We start from the raw sequence: 17,848 nt of genomic DNA, 5'->3' as shown, positions 1-17,848 counted from the left end.
CCTTTGTGGAGATAGAAGAACCTTACAGAAGGACAATTACCTCTGCAGCAGACTTTATGGTAGAGTGGCCAGACAGAAGCCACTCCTTAGTAAAAGGCACATGACAGACCGCTTGGAGTTTGCCAAAAGGCACCTAAAGACTCTAAGACCATGAGAAACAAAATTCTCTGGTCTGATAAAACCAAGATTGAACTCTTTACCCTGAATGCCAAGCATCAATCCTGGAGGAATTATGGCACCATCCCTACGGTGAAGCATGGTGGTGGCAGAATCATCCTGTGGATATGTTTTTCAGTGGCAGGGACTGGGAGACTAGTTTCGTACATAGAATAGTTTCTTATTCTTTTTACTCAGTTTAGTCACATGATTGCTCAATTTGCAGTATGTTTGCCATTCAGTTGTGCAGCCAGACTTATTTGTAGTTCCTTTTGTCTCATCCCTCTCAGCCATACAATTTTTCAATCCCTCATCAACCGTTTTTAAAGTTGTTTTCTTAATGGGTGCATTCATATTAGTAACTGGAATAATCCACTTTATAAATGTGTCAATTGCAGATTCAGGTTGCTCCTTATCAAACACCACATACCAGCAAATATTATTCACGTTATACATATAGGAAACTCTACTAAACTTATTGTATGACCTCTTATACACTATATTAGGCCCAGCCTTTGGAACTTTGGTTTTCCTACATATGGCTACTATATTGTGTTCACTACATCTGATGGATTTGGATAGGGCTTTAATGCACACTTCTGCAGCATTAGTAAAAATATGATCAATACATGTTTGATGACTTCATTCCTGTGCTGTTTGTAACTACCCTGGTAGGTTGACTGACAACCTGAACCAAGTTGCAGGCACTGGTTATAGTTTGAAACTTGTTTCGTAGGCTACATATGTTAATGTGTGCTATTTTTTAGCACTTTTCTGGGATGCTTGATTGTTTTTATTGCTTTACTGGGAAGCTTATCAGAAGTAGACATGCTCATGTTATTTATGTTTGAGCTGATAGTGCATGGCGAGCAGCACACAGTAGACTTCCTACTAGGGCACACTGTTTCAGTGCTAACAGCATAACGCTGGTTCATAGGCACATGATTACTGCATACAATAGCTTTAGGATCAACAGAGGCAGTGAGAGGGACATAAATTCAGTTACTTACATTGTGTCTGCCAACGCCCCTGGGATAATGTACATTTGCTGCAGCACTATGACATCTCAGCGACACAATGGTAGGGATTAATTAACTGAGCTGGTCTTGGGTCTTTGATAAGTTGTTGTCTCAATGCAGCCTTAAAATAGGTGGACAGAGTCTAGGAGCCAAGATGATTTGGCTGGACTCTGCCATCTTCTGTTTCCAGGTGTCGATGTTATCTATAAAAGTGATTCCAACAGCTACATTAATCTTTTAGCCATGTGTGTAATGCCAGTAGCCTGCTGAATCTTTCACACCTGCGGCCCAATGATGGTACCGGACCTGACATAATTGGCCGCTTTTTTGAATCTCAGTGCTAAAATTAGTTCTTCAAAATCCATTTTTAAAAGTTCAGAGCTAGCGTCAGCTCCTGGCATCTGTTGTAGAACGGTCGGAAGCAGCCTTGTAATGTCCCGTACTCGGGGTCCAGGATAGAACAGTTTTTTTTGCCCCGGACCCAAAATGTTTCTTACCAATGGCTGAGGAGGTGGGCCTGACGGACCAGAGCCAGCTGTAGTATCCAATGTGGATGATGAATTGGTCGGAGACTCAGACAGTCTCACGTCTGATGAGGATCTGAACCCGAGGTAGAAGCCACCAGAGAGGGAGACAGAACAGGGGATGAAGGCGCAGGTACCTCCAGATCCGACCTCGAATTTGAATCCCCCAGGGAAGAAGGCACCGGAACCTTTGGATCCAGGGTGGCAAAACTGTTTCTGGTCTGTGTTCGGTCTGGGCTTTAACATCTCCAAGGAGGCCCCCGTTGCCAGAGGATGCTGTTTTCGACTTCCACGGCGAGTGATATGTCTCCATGGCTGGTTGGCAGGATTGAGAACAGGAACATCCACCAAGTCATCCAGGAGCATTCTACTAACTCCATTCTCCATGGAAGGGGGAGACCCCTTTTGGGAGGGATCCCTGCAGAGTACCGGCCAGTCGGCTGTTGAGCCGACACTGCGGCGACACTTCCACCAGGCCAGAGTGGCGTTCAGCTACGTGGATTCCCCAGCAGCTTGTGTAGGTTTGCTACTTGTTTGCTAAGAGTAACCACTTCGCCCCTGTAGTCCTCTGCAAGCACATTGTTGCTACATCGAAAGTCCGGGCGGTCCACATTGTCCCGGAATAAAGCAAAATAAAACACAGCTCCTGCAGCGTTGAAAACATTTGTTAGCATCCTCCATTTGAGGCTCCAGGCTAGCTAAGCCAGCCGGGCCTCTGTCTCTCTTCTCTTGACATGGAACTCCCAACTTCCCGAGAGAGAACCATCCGGCTATCAAAAACATCAGGCCAAGGTAAGCCTACACCAATCACACACTTAGTGTGTTGTGAATTCTGTAATGAATGTATTGTAATGTTTTTAAATTGTATATCTGCCTTAATTTTGCTGGACCCCAGGAAGAGAGCTAATGGGGATCAATAATAAATACAAATTCACAATTAATAAAAAAATAAAAAAAATATTCACAATGTGAAAAATGAATGGCGGTGTAGAGTATTATACCTCAGGCTAGTAAAACATGTTTCATCAACAACACACTCAGTGGTGAACTGGCTTGGGTGTGGCAGTGGGTTGGTGTTGGGGCCAGGTTGGAGATTGGGCTGGACCCGGGGCTGGGAAACCACAGGCTGATTCTGGGTCTGGTGCTGGGACCACGGTCCTTGGAGAGAACAGGAACCGGGAACCTGGTGCCGGTGCTGGGTCGGGATCTGTAGAGGGGAGGAAATACATCCTAAGGAGCAAGCAGACACTCAAGGGAGCCGTAGACCCAGAGGACAATGGTGATACCTCCCTGTGGTCTGCTCTCTCCAGGTGAAGGTGTGATCTTTGGTGTTGAAAGCAGAGCTGTAGTCAGTGAACATCATTCTCACATAAGTATTCCTCTTGTCCATCTGGGAGAGGATGGTTGCATCATCCGTGGACCTGTTCGGGGGGTATGCAAATTGTAGTGGGTCTAGGATGTCGGGGCAAGGTGGACATGATATGGTCCTTGACTAGCCTCTCAATGCACTTCATGATGACAGAGGTGAGTGCTACGGGCTTGTAGTCAGTTTAGTTCGCTTCCTTGGGTACAGGAACAATGGTGGACATCTTAAAGCAAATGGGGACAACGGACAGAGATAGGGAGAGGTTGAATATTTCTGTAAACACTCTAGCCAGCTGGTCTGTGCATGCACTGAGGACGTGATTGGTTTGCCTTTCATAGGAACAACATCCCTATGCCAGTGGTCAACTTTTCTGAGCAGAGATCACTTTCTGAGTCAAAATACAGGCCGAGATCTACCACTCAGATTTAGGGTTAGGGTTTCGCTTAAAAAAAAACTGTCTTTGCAATATGAACAATTTCTGTTGCATTGTGGTTTGTGCAGCAGGCTATAGACCCGATACATAATCACCGCATATTGTCTACACTTGAATTGCCCTGTCAATGTTCTCAAACCATTTAGAAATTATATTTCAAAACTTGAGGTATGTGATCACACTGTTAATAGATCACAATTTGTTGTATTACTTGTGATGCATAGATAAGTGAGCGTACATTGAAATGATTTGCTTTCTTTATTTTACTGTCTCAGCGGAGGGAGAGCATCAGAGCTCTCAGAAACAGTTTTGCCACCCTGGATCCAAAGCAACTTTCCCCCCTCCCCCCTCCGCAAAGACTGACCAAAAAGGGGACACCGTCTTCGAGCTGATGTCAACTCGAGTCACACCATATATTTTTTTATGTCTCATGCACAAATTCATGTTGTTACTCCTATGACCAGAGAAAGTGAGATATTCCTCAGACAGTATTAAAAAACACACAGATGTTAATAATAACAACACAAGCCTTTTGATACACTTCGCTACTCATTCATTGAAGCTGCAGCGCAGAGTCGCAGCACGAGTGGAGAAGCTCACTTATTAGCTTATAAAGGTGTTGAATAAAACATTTTGACAGTGCTGAATTAAAAACGTGTACATAAACTCCTTCATAAAAACGTCAGGAAGTTGCAGACAAGGTGATCTGAGCAATCTGATTGACTAGCAGTTGACCTATAGGTGCACTTGATTTGAACTGGTTCGAAATGGGAAGACTTTGCCTGCCTGGTGCGCAGGACAGCTGAAACAAGTGCACCTACTGCCAACAGCGCGAGACAGAAAAAAGTAGGAATGCAAGGATTTATCGTTGTTGTTTTTTTTATATCAATGTTTTGTCCACTGCTCTATGCACTTCCTGATGAACACGGTGACAGAGTCAGTGTAGTTGTCAATGTTACTCACAGAGGTGACCTGGAACATATCCCAGTCCATGCGATCAAATCAATCTTGTAGCATGGATTCTGATTGGTCAGGCCAACATTGCACAGACCTTACCATGGGTGCTTAAGTGAGCACTTCACTGTTAGTTTACACCTGTTGTTTATGAAGCATGTGACAAATGCAATTTGATTTGATTGAGTCCTCCGTTAATTTCTGCATGTAAAGCGGGGAGAAGCAGATTGGAGCCGTGATCTGATTTGCCAATGGGTGGTCGGGGATGGGCCTTGTAGTCATTTCGGGAAGGGAGAATAACAGTGATCAAGCGTCTTCTCTCCCCCTGTGGCACAGGCGACGTGTTGGTGAAATTCTGGGATTTTTTAAATCATATTATTGAAGTCCCCAGCAACAGTTTGCTCAAAGTCCCATATATTTTTATTTACTTGTATTTATTCAGGGGAACCCAATTGAGGCCATTGTCTCATTTACAATGGTGCCCTGAGGACAAAAATTACATTAATACAGCAACAACAAAAATATATAAAAAAAACAACTACAAGACAGCTATAAATACATTACATCAGGTTATTACAACAAGTTATAATAATCAATTGAAACAATTGCACACTTCAGTGAACTTATTTAACAACAGAGTTTTAAACTGCCCTATGCATGCGAAACACTCCTGCTGTGACTTCAGGAGGACCTGTGCCAACTGTTTTACAACAGTAGTTGACTGCAAGTGTGCCTCAAAGTTGAGAAGGCACGGCACCAGACAACGCCTGGCTATCAGTTTGAAGTTGGTTAGTGTGGATTGTGAACAGCTCCAGAATCTTCACAAGCTGTTCTAGCTTGGCCCAGTCACAATCCGTACTCAGTATTTCTTCCCTGTTCGCTAGTGATAGCTAGTGATAGTGATGCACAAGCTAGGCCTGTTTGAAACATCAGCAGTTGCTGGCAGCATTTAATCACCAGATTCAGAAGCTCGAAAACCCCATTCGAAAAAAAAACTTGAAAACCTCAAAACTAAAACTTAACAGAATTTATGTACAGCACCAGTCAAAAGTTTGGACAAAAAGTTTATTTGTACAATTTTCTACATCGTAGAATAATAGTGACAACATCAAAACTATAAAATAAAAACATATGGAATCATTTAGCAACCAAAAAAAGTGTTAAACAAATCAAATATATTTTATGGTTGAGATTCTTCAAAGTAGCCAGCCTTTACCTTGCTGACAGCTTTGCACACCACCCATGTCATATTCATTATAGCGCAACAGCGCCTCTTCAACCTCAGGAGGCTGAAGAAATTTGTCTTGGCCCCTAAGAACCTCACAAACTTTTACAGATGCACAATTGAGAGCATTCTGTCTGTACAGCAACTGCACCACCCACAACCGCAGGGCTCTCCAGATGGTAGTGCGGTCTGCCCAATGCATCGCTGTGGGCACAATGCCTGCCCTCCAGGAAATCTACAGCACCCGATGTCACAGGACAAAAAGGACAAAAAGATCATCAAGGACATCAGCCACCCGAGCCACGGCCTATTCAGAAGGCAAGGTCAGTAAAGGTAAAGACTAAAAACAGCTTCTATCCCAAGGCCATCAGACTGTTAAATAGCCACCACTAGCCGGCTACCACCCGTTTACTCAAACCTGCACCTTAGAGGCTGCTGCCCTATGCAGATAGATATGGAATCACTGGTCACAATAATAATGGAACACGAGTCACTTTAACAATTCATAACAATACACACAAATCTAAAAGTGAAAGAATGGACGAGCAATGTCGGAGTGGCATTGACTAAAACACAGTAGAATACAGAATATACACATGAAATGAGCACATACTTAAGCACTGTTGGAGCTAGGAACACAAGCATTTCTCTACACCTGCAATAACACCTGCTAAATATGAATCAAATCAAATGTTATTTGTCACATGCGCCGAATACAACAGGTGTAGACCATACAGTGAAATGCTTACTTACAAGCCCGTAACTATTTTTTTCTTAACTTCATTGTTGGTTAAGTGTTTATTAAAATAAACTGAAGTAAAAAAAATATATAATAATTACTAAGGAGCCACAATAAAATAACAGTAGCGAGGCTATATTCCGGGGGGTACATGTATAAAGGGGCACCGGTTAGTCGAGGTAATTGAGATAACATATACATGTAAGCAGCGCCATACGTAAGTAAATAAACAGAAATATGACTGAGGAGCTAATCAGTTGTTTTCCATAAATAGACAGGTATGTACTGCTCCATGGTTGCAGGATCTATGCATTATCATGCTGAAGTAGGAGGTAATAGCAGTGGATGAACGGCACGACAATAGGAGAAAAGCTATTCAGTTGTCCAACTGAATGTATTCAACTGAAATGTGTCTTCTGCATATAACTAGTAAATTTAGCTATTAAAAAAATAATTAACTAATTTATGTAGTACTGAATTGTTAGAAAGGCCAGGGTTTTTGTACATCCAAGGTTACGACTGTTCAGAATGATGATATGATAAGAGGTAATGATTAATAAGATGACTGTTTATCAATGTAATAGATATATACCTTATAGAGTTTAATTCGGGAGATGGTAACTCTTAAAACCTGTTACGGCTGGTGGTTCCGTTTCGACAACATCCAGTGAAATTGCAGAGCGCAAAATTCAAAAACAATTATTTGAAATATTTAACTTTCATACAATCACAAGTGCAATACACCAAATGAAAGCTTGACGTCTTGTTAATCCAGCCACCGTGTCAGATTTCAAAAAGGCTTTACGGCGAAAGCAAACCATACTGTTATCTGAGGATAGCACCCCATCAAACAATCACATGCCAATCATAATTCAACCCGCCAGGCGCGACACATAACTAAGAAATAACAATATAATTCATGCCTTACTTTTGAAGATATTCTTCTGTTGGCACTCCAAAATGTCCCATAAACATCACAAATGGTCCTTTTGTTCGATGAATTACGTTGTTATATCTCCAATGTCCATTTATTTGGCGCATTTGATTCAGAAAAACATCGGTTCCAACTTGCCCAACATGACTACCATTTATCTAATAAGTTACCTGTAATCTTGGTCCAAACATTTCAAACAACTTTCCTAATCTATCTTTAGGTATTTTAAAACGTAAATAATCAATCAAATTTAAGACGGAATACACTGTGTTCAATAGCTGATAAAATAAGAGTGGAGAGAGCTTCAGGTCACGCGCCCTAAACAAAGGAGTACACTAGGCTGGACCCTCGTTCTGAATAGCCGTACTTCTTAACCAGTTGCGACGAGCAAACCCGTATCCGGGAGCGTAATCATAGCCTCAAATGCATTAGCATAACGCAACGGACATAAATACCCCTAGAAACCTTTCCTATTCATGAAAATCACAAATTAAATGAAATAAATATATTCAAACACAAGCTTAGCCTTTTGTTAACAACACTGTCATCTCAGATTTTCAAAATATGCGTTACAGCCAACGCTAGACAAGCATTTGTGTAAGTTTATCATGGCATAATGCTATGCTAGGCTCTGCTGGCAGTAGGCAACATTTTCACGAAAATAAGAAAAGCAACCAAATTAAATAATTTACCTTTGAAGAACTTCGGATGCTTTCACTCAGGAGACTTCCAGTTAGATAGCAAATGTTCCTTTTTTCCCCAAATATTATTTTTGTAGGCGAAAAAGCTCCCGTTTCTACACCATGCTTGACTGAGAAATCGACCAAAAAATGCTACAACTATAACGCCACGTTGATTCAACAGAAATACTCATCATGAATGTAGATGATAATACAAGTTATACACATGGAATTATAGATATACCTCTCCTTAATGCAACCGCTGTGTCAGATTTCAAAAAAACTTTACGGAAAAAGCAAACCATGCAATAATCTGAGACGGCGCGCAGAAAAATAGTCAAATTAGCTGCCATTGTTGGAGTCAACATAAACCGGAAATGACATGATAAATATTCCCTTACCTTTGATGATCTTCATCAGAATGCATCCCAGGAATCCCAGGTCCACAATAAATGCTTGATTGTTGTATGTAACATTGTTGAATGTTAGATAATGTCCGTTATTTATGTCCAATTAGCTACTTTTGTACACCTATCCAAACGCTGGTGCTGGTCGACCTTTTCTTCAGACAAAAACTTCAAAAAGTTATATTACAGGTCGAAGAAACATTTCAAACTAAGTACAGAATCTATCATTAGGATGTTTTTATCTTAAATCTTCAATACAGTTCCAACTGGAGAATTCCTTTGTGTCTTGAGGAGGAGCAGGAAGATATCATGTGCTATGCACGTGACCTGGAACTGGCTCTCTGCCAGTAATCTGATTCATTCCCTCTTATTCAGTCCCAAAACACAGTAGAAGCCTCATTTATATAGATGGTTGACATCTAGTGGAAGCCCTAGGAAGTGTATCTTCATTCATATCCCAAGGGGATTTCAATAGGTAATGGGTTGAAAATATACCAACCTCAGATTTCTCACTTCCTGTTTGGATTTCTTCTCTGATTTTTTAGAAACTTCAGAGTGTTTTCTATCCAATACTAATAATAATATGCATATATTAGCAACTGAGACTGAGGAGCAGGCCGTTTACTCTGGGCACCTTTCATCCAAGCTACTCAATAGTGCCCCTGCAGCCATAGGAAGTTAATGTGTCCTACTGTATCTGTGCCAGTAGTGTTATTAAAGTTTTATTGAAACATCTGGTGAAAGATTTAAGATGGTTATTCAAAAACCCAATTTTTTTTTACATTTAGTTAAGAAAATGTTACAGAAAAACCACAAGAAAAAACTTTAGTAACGTTCAGAAAACATTCTCAGGATGTTATTAAATTACGTTCAAATAACTGTAATTTCCGTTCTCTGAGTGTTAATAAAACCTTCCAGGAAAACTTTCAAGAACCCAGAGTAAAACAATCTCAGAACCTCACTGCAACCAAAAAAGAAATGTTCCCTTTCACTTCTCAGTTTTACCAGTCAGGAAACTTATGGATTCGTTTACACAACCAATGTGAAACCAAAAACATACTTTCCCACAACTTCCCTTTTTCTCATTCTGCTTCCATTTGCTTTCTAATATGCTGACCAAACTGGTCGCGCACATGTGTCATCGCGTTACACACGTTGATTTAGTTCACTCACACCAGAAGCGATCAGGACATGCAGATTTAAACATTAAAACAAACTCTGAACAAATTATATTAATTTGGGGACAGGTCAAAAAGCATTAAACATTTATTACAATTTAGCTAGCTAGCTTGCTGTTGCTAGCTAATTTGTCCTGGTATATAAACATTGGGTTGTTATTTTACCTGAAATGCACACAAGGTCCTCTACTCTGACAATTAAACCACAGATAAAACGGTAAACCAAATTTGTTTCTAGTCATCTCCTTCCTTCAGGCTTCTTTTTCTTCTTTGGACTTTACATGGCGTTCGGCAACCAACTTTACAGCATTACCACAACCGACTGGAGTGTGGACCTAAGTTCATCTTTCAATCACACACGTGGGTATATGCTTCTAAAAACCAATGAGGAGATGGCATGTGGGTATATGCTCCTAAAAACCAATGAGGAGATGGGAGAGGCCGGACTTGCAGCGTGTTGAGCGCCACAAATAGAACCAATTTCTATTTTAACTCCTGGCCAGATGCTCGCTGAGGCGCGCAAGCAGTGTGTGTGCAATGATTGAATAACAAGTATGTGTACATTTATTTGGAAACACTTGCACGCGTGCGACACGAGTGGTGTGGTCAGCATGTTAACCACAAGCCTATTCATTACGTCTGACAATACCATATACAGTGGGGCAAAAAAGTATTTAGTCAGCCACCAATTGTGCAAGTTCTCCCACTTAAAAAGATGAGAGAGGCCTGTAATTTTCATCATAGGTACACTTCAACTAAGACAGACAAAGTGAGAAAAAGAAATACAGAAAATCACATTGTAGGATTTTTAATGAATTTATTTCAAATTATGGTGGAAAAAAAGTATTTGGTCAATAAAGTCAATAACAAAAGTTTATCTCAATACTTTGTTATATACCCTTTGTTGGCAATGACAGAGGTCAAACATTTTCTGTAAGTCTTCACAAAGTTTTCACACACTGTTGCTGGTATTTTGGCCCATTGCTCCATGCAGATCTCCTCTAGAGCAGTTATGTTTTGGGGCTGTTGCTGGGCAACACAGACTTTCAACTCCCTCCAAAGATTTTATATGGGGTTGAGATCTGGAGACTGGCTAGGCCACTCCAGGACCTTGAAATGCTTCTTACGAAGCCACTCCTTCGTTGCCCGGACGGTGTGTTTGGGATCATTGTCATGCTGAAAGACCTAGCCACGTTTCATCTTCAATGCCCTTGCTGATGGAAGGAAGTTTTCACTCAAAATCTCACGATACATGGCCCCATTCATTATTTCCTTTACATGGATCAGTTGTCCTGGTCCCTTTGCAGAAAAACATCCCCAAAGCATGATGTTTCCACCCCTATGCTTCACAGTAGGTATGGTGTTCTTTGGATGCAACTCAGCATTCTTTGTACTCCAAACACGACGAGTTGAGTTTTTACCAAAAAGTTATATTTTGGTTTCATCTGACATTCTGACATTGGTTCCATATGACATTCTCCCAATCTTCTTCTGGATCATCCAAATGCTCTCTAGCAAACTTCAGACGGGCCTGGACATGTACTGGCTTAAGCAGGGAGACACGTCTGGCACTGCAGGATTTGAGTCCCTGGCGGCGTAGTGTGTTACTGATGGTAGGCTTTGTTACTTTGGTCCCAGCTCTCTGCAGGTCATTCACTAGGTCCACCCGTGTGGTTCTGGGATTTTTGCTCACCGTTCCTGTGATCATTTTAAACCCACGGGGAGAGATCTTGCGTGGAGCCCCAGATCGAGGGAGATTATCAGTGGTCTTGTATGTCTTCCATTTCCTAATAATTGCTCCCACAGTTGATTCCTTCAAACCAAGCTACTTACCTATTGCAGATTCAGTCTTCCTAGCCTGGTGCAGGTCTACAATGTTGTTTCTGGTGTCCTTTGACAGCTCTTTGGTCTTGGCCATAGTGGAGTTTGGAGTGTGACTGTTTGAGGTTGTGGACAGGTGTCCTTTATACTGATAACAAGTTCAAACAGGTGCCATTAATACAGGTAACGAGTGGAGGACAGAGGAGCCTCTTAAAGAAGAAGTTACAGGTCTGTGAGAGCCAGAAATCTTGCTTGTTTGTAGGTGACCAAATACTTATTTTCCACCATAATTTGCAAATAAATTCATTAATAATCCTACAATGTGATTTTCTGGATTTTTTTTCTCATTTTGTCTGTCATAGTTGAAGTGTACCTTTTGATGAAAATTACAGGCCTCTCTCATCTTTTTAAGTGGGAGAACTTGCACAACTGGTGGCTGACTAAATACTTTTTTGCCCCACTGTACATTAAAACCAGTAGATAATGATAGCGCTGAAGTCATCCACGTATTCCTATGGAAAACTCCTGATTTGGCTCATTTATTTGATTTTGTTTGGCTGTTCTGGCGGTCGTAATTTTCATAGGCTTCCTAGGGCAGACCAGAGTTTCATTTACCAATCATGCGTAGGCACACATCTGTGTGTTAACCTTGCCTGAAATAAATTCCATGCAAAGAGTGAGAATTATCAATGTAACCGTTTGCATGAGAGTGTGCATAAATGTATGTACAGTCATGCCCATGCGTACGTACAGTGCCAAGTGATGGAATAAGGGAAGTGCTTGTCAAATATACACTACTTTTCAAAAGTTTGGGGTCACTTAGAAATGTTCTTGTTTTTGAAAGAAAAGCACATTTCTTTGTCTTTTAAAATAACATCAAATTGCGTTTCTTTGACAAGTCTCTGTCTATACAGGGGTTAACAATTGGTGACAGCCTTCTGGTCTGCCCCTGGCATCTTGAAGGAAACCAGATGGCCCCGAGGAGGAGTATTGCCAGGGCCTGGACCCTCAAGGAGGGGAGCACAGATAAAGACCCCCCCCCCCCCCTCCCCCCCGCTCTCCTCTCTCTCTAACCTCTCCAACCCCTTCCCCTATTAGCTTGTTAAGGGTAAACACGTCCCCTGCCAGTGTGATGTATAATGTTGTCTGCTGTGTTGTTGTACGTCACACAGCACTCTCCTGCTATCCCATCCTCTCCTCCTTGTGTTGTTTAGATTCCCATCTTAAAGTGCATCCCAAGTGGACACTTTTGCTTATAATATAGTACCCTATTGCCTATGTAGTGTGCATTTTTTTTTAAACCAAAACCTATGGACCCAGGTCAAAGTAGTGCACTATATAGGCAATAGGGTGCCATTTGGGACACACACTCAGACCCCGCGCCTGATGAACTCCCACCGGCCAGCCCCATCCCATCCCCTGGCTGCCAGCCTGTCTGTTTACCAAGCTCTGCCTCTGTTTACTGCCAAAGAATAGACACATTCACCACTGTCACTCTGTCACAATGGATGGACACTCTGATCCTTCCAGAAAGAGACAGTGAGAGGATAGGGATGAAAATAGGGGGGAGAGGGAGGTAAAGGGAAAGTGGGAGGGTGTGAGAGAGAGATTTAGATGCTACCCTTTCTCTCTCATAATTGGATCCGATTAAAAACACATTACAATTTGAAAGAGAAGCATTAATCCAGCATTTGGATCATTTTCTCTTCTGAAAATCAAACATTTTGATGTGCTTTTGCAAGTTTTGCAAGAAAATATAATGTGCACTGAATTAGATCCAATATGGCCTATATTAATTCACCAAAGACAAAGGGCTTATTTCACAATTCTAAATGGGTTTGTGAGGTTAGAGGAGGGCAGCTAAGTTCAGAAACCCCCTATTAACCTTGCTAAGAGAAGCACAACTTACTGTAGAATTCAGCCACTTGAAGCACTGAGTTTATGCCCAGTGACTAAGGGTTTCCACTTACAGAGGTGATACGGAAGCATCTTTCATGTTGTCTTATCAAGTCCAGATAGGACCGTCTCTCTTCCACAAATAACTCCCTCAACTGTCCCAAAGAATGGAGGGAAATATACATTTTAGGGTTCAGGCCTTACAAAGAAGTCAAGAAAAGTGTAAGGTCTTTGCTTTTAATACATTTGTAATGTAGGCCTACTAGAAAATGCATTAGAGATTGTTGAAAATGTAACATAAATTATTGTGTAAATTGATGTTTGTTGTTCAATGAAACAAACACTTCTTCACTTTAAAGATTGCCCTATTACCCTTCCTTCCTTCCTTCCTTCCTTCCTTCCTTCCTTCCTTCCTTCCTTCCATTCGATTTCATTTTCATTCCGCATGCTCTTGGTATAAAACATTATAAAACATAACAGATAAGGAAGGACACACTTTAGGGTGATGATTTGAAGCCTTCCGAGAAGCTTTTAATGTTTCTTGTTTTCATCTTATGCTCTCTTCAACCCTTATGGAATAATCAAGACATCATACGCAAAGAAAGATTGCAATTCTCTTTGGAGAAGCACATTTTTCTGCCTTTCATGAAGCAGTGTGCAGCTCACATCTCAACTGTAAAATGCTATACCGATTTTATGGATCACATGAATTCTTGTATAAAATGTGTTTCTACGAGTCTTGACATGTATCTATTGACTGCACCGTGGACTCCTGCCTCAGAGGACATTGAATCAGAAGGAGAGAGATCAGTCTGCCCATGCATGAGTCCATCTCCATGGGATTCTAAAGATTTCTTGGTTGTAACCCTAGGCATCTTTAATCTGTTACAAACTCAGTTGAGTTTCACTTTCAAAACTAAATCCCTCGCTGGCACGCACACACACACACACAAACGCAAGCAGGCAGGCACGCAGACATGCACGAGCACACACACAACACACACACACCTCATCTCAGAGCTTCTCATGATTATGTGTAGTAGGGTCATTGACTCCGCCCCTGTGTGCCAGTGGGGTGAAGGAGATAAAAGAAAAGAAATACACTATCTCTGAAGAAGGACTCCATGGATTAAAGTCTTGTCCTGAATGGTGGGCGGCGTCCTCAAAACTAGCATGGTGGAATCTCACTACTATTGGCTCACTAGAAAATCCCTTTAAAAATAAAAAAATCTGGATCAGTTGTGACTCCATCTCCATTATAATAGTGAGGAGTTTATAAGGATGTTTGTGGGGATAGTTGTCGGCCTAAATAGGGTATGTGTGTTATCATGTTATGAGATCAAGCCGTGACTTGTCAAGACTGATCCAGACAGGAGCATTGCTGGTGATTGAGTCTATATGCTCCCAGGTCAGCAGGCATTGGTTGGGGCCCAGTCGATTCAGGAGGACCTGTCCTAGACTATAAAGACGGAAAAAGACGGAATAAAGACGGAATTTGGAACCAAATAAGGTTCTTGAGAGCGATGCCATAGGAGAACCATTTTAGGGTTGGCTGTTCGGAAGAACCATAAATGGGAGTTTTTTTTTGAAAAACCATACAAAAATCCCAAACCAGAAATGTTTCTTCCTTCCAGGACCGGAATTAAATTGCCCTGCTGTCGGGTTTCAAGCCTTATTTGCATATTTCACCCGGTGCCTTTCGAATGAATTTTAGTTACCAGTACCACCGATGACTGTGATTTCTACTGACAGAGACATGGTTGTTGTGTTCATTCATTTTCAGTCCTCTGGCCTTCACCAAGTGAGATCCTAAGTGAATATGTTGCCATTAAAATTGCATTGTTTAAGACAATTTATATTTCATAAGGCCTTCTTTTGAGGGTCTAGTTTTACCCCAATACAGTGGCCTGAAACTCATAGTTTAAAGGCCATATCAGGCCTTCAAGTCACATTATGATGGCTTGCAAAGTAATATGCAAATCCTGTTGCAATCCAGTCAGAGTTAGGATATCCAGCATTTGGAATTTTTATTCACTGCCAGAATAATTGCCAGGGTTGGGAAGATTTGAAACTATCTTAGACATCAAAACTGGAACAACCATTTCAGTAACAGGTGCAATAAGTCCAAGTAAGAGATTGGAATAATTTAGAAAAATGTATATTTGAGTAGGATATTATGAATTAATCAAACCATGTACATGCAAAAACATAGATACTGAAACTAACAATTCAAAAAATCTACCTGCAATAGAGCATGCTGGGACATATGATAGCGATGGGCGTGGTTTTGGTTCAAGGATGGTTATTAACACCAAACCTGGGGTTATTTTACACCACTGAGTTTTAATTCAACTCTTGAATCAACATTAGAAATGTTACACTGAAAAATCAACACTAACCAATGTGCTGTGTGCAATGAAAGGGACACATCTGCAGGCTTCCATCCATTTCAAGAACCTTTTAGAATTCTGAAGAACAGTAGTTGCCACGTATAAAAACACTTTTACTGTTGAAAAGCAATATCCCAAGTATAAATACAGTAAAGTACACACTAAAGTGTACAACAGTGTGTTTTTTTGTGTGTTTTTTTTACACACAACTGCAAACTTCCAAAGAGCAGGCCCTTCAAGGAGTTGGTTTGATGGTAATCCATGATGTCATCAGCCTTCCCCCTTGCTTGAGGAAAAATAGAGGAGCACTAGAGAACCAAAGAGCAAACTGCCTCCCCCCACACAAGTACAGTGAAGTGCCTTTCTTGTAAGCTCCAAACCCAACAATGCAGTAATCAATATCAATGCAGCATGTGGTGGTTCATTTCTGTATTATCAAATGAGGAGAGACAAACTTATCATACAAGTCAGAGTTATACTTCAACTGAATCTTTATTAGTGAGAGCTTTGCAATAGCGATGGCTGGTCGATGAATCACCCTCAGGTGATTTGTTGAAAGCCACGACACAAAGTCTACTGAGATCTTTTATAGCAAAGATCCACCCCCTAGTTGACATAACAAACCACAGATGTTTGGGACGGGTCACAAAGTGAGACTTTTTAAATGAGAAAGGAGTATCCCATAGCCAGATAGCATTCACTGTAAATTCTGTTCTTATCGTTCAGTTTGGCTCCTAAAACGAGGTTACGATCTCGTTCCTGGTACATCATAGCACAAAAAACACCAACTCATCCAATGGCATAAATCAATTGTCAACTCCAGATACTCCCATCTCAAGTAAAACCCCTTCTTGACCCCACTCCTGGACAAGCTCACTGAGGGGAGTGAGCCTCTAGGTCATACACTATCCCAGGATAAGTGCAACATCAGAGATGACATACAATGGTTTCAGACTCTGCCCCACACATCTGTCTCAAACCTTATCTCCCCAACGCCAAAGGAGGGAGTGACTGGCGCACAGACAATGTGGAGACAAGTAATTGTTTCCCCGTTAATCACGCCATCCCTTCACATGGTTTAAGAATAGGTAAAGACACATTCACATATGAAGACAATGTTCCATCCTGTCCTCTTCCCTTTCTGATATTCTGCATAGCACCAGGGACATATGAAAGACAAGCCTGACCTCTCCCCTCTCTGGGCCCCAGGTGACTGAGCCCCAGATGAGGGAAGAAGTGCAACTGCCAACACCAGAGTCCGACGGGATATATTCTAATAACAAGTATATAATATAAGCATATTATGCAGATAAGATATCTGAATTATCTATGTTACCCAAGTAATTCTGATTCTTCTGCCACAAGCACTAAAAATAAAATAAGGTAGGACAAAAAAAAGTAATAAGAACACAAGGAAGTAAGAAACTATATTATTTACAATGTGCAGGGACACTGAAGTGATTTAGGTAGATACAGTATATTAGGTGACTAGGTATCAGGATGTATGATAAACAGAGTAAAATCAACGCAAATGAGGATTGTATGTGAGTGGGTGTGCGTGTGTGCATAGTCAGTTTACATGTGTGTGCATGCTATGTGTGTGTTGGAGTGTCAGTGTGTGTAACTGTGTAGAGTCCTGTGAGTGTGCAAATATTAAACGGTCTACTCACATAGTCCGTGTGGCCATTTTGTTAGCTATTTAGTAGTCTTATTGGATTGGGGATAGAAGCTTTTCAGGAGCCTGTTGTGTCAGACTTTATGCACCGGTACCACAGAAGCAGAGAAAACAGTCTATGGTTTAGGCGGCTGGAGTTTTTAAAGATTTTCCTGGCATTCCTTTCACACCACCTGATATAGAGGTCCTTTAGCTCATTTGATGATTCTATATTACTTGTTTCTTGTGTAATTTATAGAACAGTCAAGATAACATCTGAAAACTCCCTCGAGAGGTGGAAAGGTCAATATTTGACCATCAGGTATTCCAAAACGTGTCGAGACTTCCACTGCGCTCGAATCACCATTTGTTGTTGATGAAGAGGCAAATCCCTCCCCCTCTTCGATTTCCCTGACTCTACTGTCCTGTCCCCTCGGTGAATGGAGAGAGAGAGAGAGAGAGAGAGGCAGAG

The sequence above is a fragment of the Oncorhynchus mykiss genome, chromosome 5, assembly GCF_013265735.2.
Source record: "Oncorhynchus mykiss isolate Arlee chromosome 5, USDA_OmykA_1.1, whole genome shotgun sequence".
NCBI lineage: Eukaryota > Metazoa > Chordata > Actinopteri > Salmoniformes > Salmonidae > Oncorhynchus > Oncorhynchus mykiss.
This window is presented reverse-complemented; position numbering follows the sequence as displayed.